Below are 2,528 nucleotides of genomic sequence, written 5' to 3'. Positions count from 1 at the left end.
AGTGGGGTCTGAGGACCCCCAGGGATCCTTTCCCCAGCTAAATGACTGATAGTTATAGGAACCAAATTGACACTTACGGGTCTGAAACTCGCCAAGTTCAATAACGCCACCGATTTCACAAAGAGTGCACATTGGGGTTCCACTCCCAGAGATGAAAGGAAATCGAACACATATCGAACAGGGGGTCCTGCTCTAAAGCTGCCTCACCGGAGTCATTTGTTTTGGGTTTGTCAGAGGTGGGGTTGTCAGATCGATACCCCATCAACGGAGAAACGTATAAGAGGATATAAAGGCATAACATTCTATATTGGTTTCGACAGTGATTTTCTTCAGTCCAGTATGATGTCACTTTGACCATGTTAGTCCAACCGAGTGAGAGACATAAAACAACATCCATGACACTAACGCATTCACACAACATCAGCAGTCCACTCTATTACACCAAGCCACACAGTGTCTGCCCCGGGCCCACCCAGGGGGTCCTTGAAAGGGTAACAGGAAAGGGTAACAGGCAGTCCCCCCACACACACACCCAGTAAAATGAGGAACAGTTTAGGCATTTAAACAGACACCACACTAAAGCTGTTCAATTGGTGGTCCGTGGGGGTCCTTCACATGAAAACTGCTCTAAACGCTACTCAGGTGGAAGAGTGCATCACTGTGGATGTCTTCTATCACTGCATGCCTGGCTGACATCTCACAGTGGATGTCTTCTATCACTGCATGCCTGGCTGACATCTCACAGTGGATGTCTTCTATCACTGCATGCCTGGCTGACATCTCACAGTGGATGTCTTTTATCACTGCATGCCTGGCTGACATCTCACTGTGGATGTCTTCTATCACTGCATGCCTGGCTGACATCTCACAGTGGATGTCTTCTATCACTGCATGCCTGGCTGACATCTCACAGTGGATGTCTTCTATCACTGCATGCCTGGCTGACATCTCACAGTGGATGTCTTTTATCACTGCATGCCTGGCTGACATCTCACTGTGGATGTCTTCTATCACTGCATGCCTGGCTGACATCTCACAGTGGATGTCTTCTATCACTGCATGCCTGGCTGACATCTCACAGTGGATGTCTTCTATCACTGCATGCCTGGCTGACATCTCACAGTGGATGTCTTCTATCACTGCATGCCTGGCTGACACCTCACAGTGGATGTCTTCTATCACTGCATGCCTGGCTGACATCTCACTGTGGATGTCTTCTATCACTGCATGCCTGGCTGACACCTCACAGTGGATGTCTTCTATCACTGCATGCCTGGCTGACACCTCACAGTGGATGTCTTCTATCACTGCATGCCTGGCTGACACCTCACAGTGGATGTCTTCTATCACTGCATGCCTGGCTGACATCTCACTGTGGATGTCTTCTATCACTGCATGCCTGGCTGACATCTCACTGTGGATGTCTTATATCACTGCATGCCTGGCCGACATCTCACAGTGGATGTCTTCTATCACTGCATGCCTGGCTGACATCTCACTGTGGATGTCTTCTATCACTGCATGCCTGGCCGACATCTCACAGTGGATGTCTTCTAACCAACTCAAGCTCAACTTTTTCCCTTCATTGTCAATGCGTTTACAAAACAAACATTGAACTAAAGACAAACATTAAACCTGTGCATAGGAGGTGCTAGCGCCCCTCAAAAATATAACTTAGTGTAACTCGTGTTCAGGAGTCAAATATTCTGCTATTTTTGAACATTTGAGTAGCTGTACTTGGGTCGTATGCCTAGATTTTGGTGCCAATAATTTGTACTTTACGTAACAGAATATGTTTTAATATTGCGGACCGTTCAACGTCCGAGTCCTCCTTCCACCACTGAACACGCCGAGGCACACAGATCTCTCTGTGTCTATATGCACGTGAATTAGAACCAAACATACTCTGACACGAGATGCAGCAGTCTACAGTCTACAGTCTACACCATTCCAGCAGAGCAAGGCACACAGCTCTCTGTTTATCAGCAGTCTACAGTCTACAGTCTACCCCATTCCAGCAGAGCAAGGCACACAGCTCTCTGTTTATCAGCAGTCTACAGTCTACAGTCTACACCATTCCAGCAGAGCAAGGCACACAGCTCTCTGTTTATCAGCTGAGACAATCTGTGGCCGTCCGACGGTTTAGCCGTGGGCAACAACCAACCAACGCGACGGCAATCCTCATTGATAACAGCATTCATCGCTGACAACAAAGGTCTATGTATAGCAGACACTCAGACAAAGCCTCTCTCTCTCTCTCTCTCTCTCTCACACACACACATCACACACACACATCACACACACACACACACACATCACACACACAAACGCAAGCAAGCAAGAAAGCGCACGCACACACAGAGCTAAGTTAAGAACATGGCCACAGGCCAGACACAATAATCACCCCACACACAGTGATATGAGAGAGTGTGCATTTATAAAGGCAACCGTTGTGTTTATCTAAAGAGACGTGTGGAGAGGAGAGAGGGATAGAGAGAGGGATAGAGAGAGAGAGAGAGAGAGAGAGA

This window comes from Electrona antarctica (genome assembly GCF_951216825.1).
Source record: "Electrona antarctica genome assembly, chromosome: 24".
NCBI lineage: Eukaryota > Metazoa > Chordata > Actinopteri > Myctophiformes > Myctophidae > Electrona > Electrona antarctica.
This window is presented reverse-complemented; position numbering follows the sequence as displayed.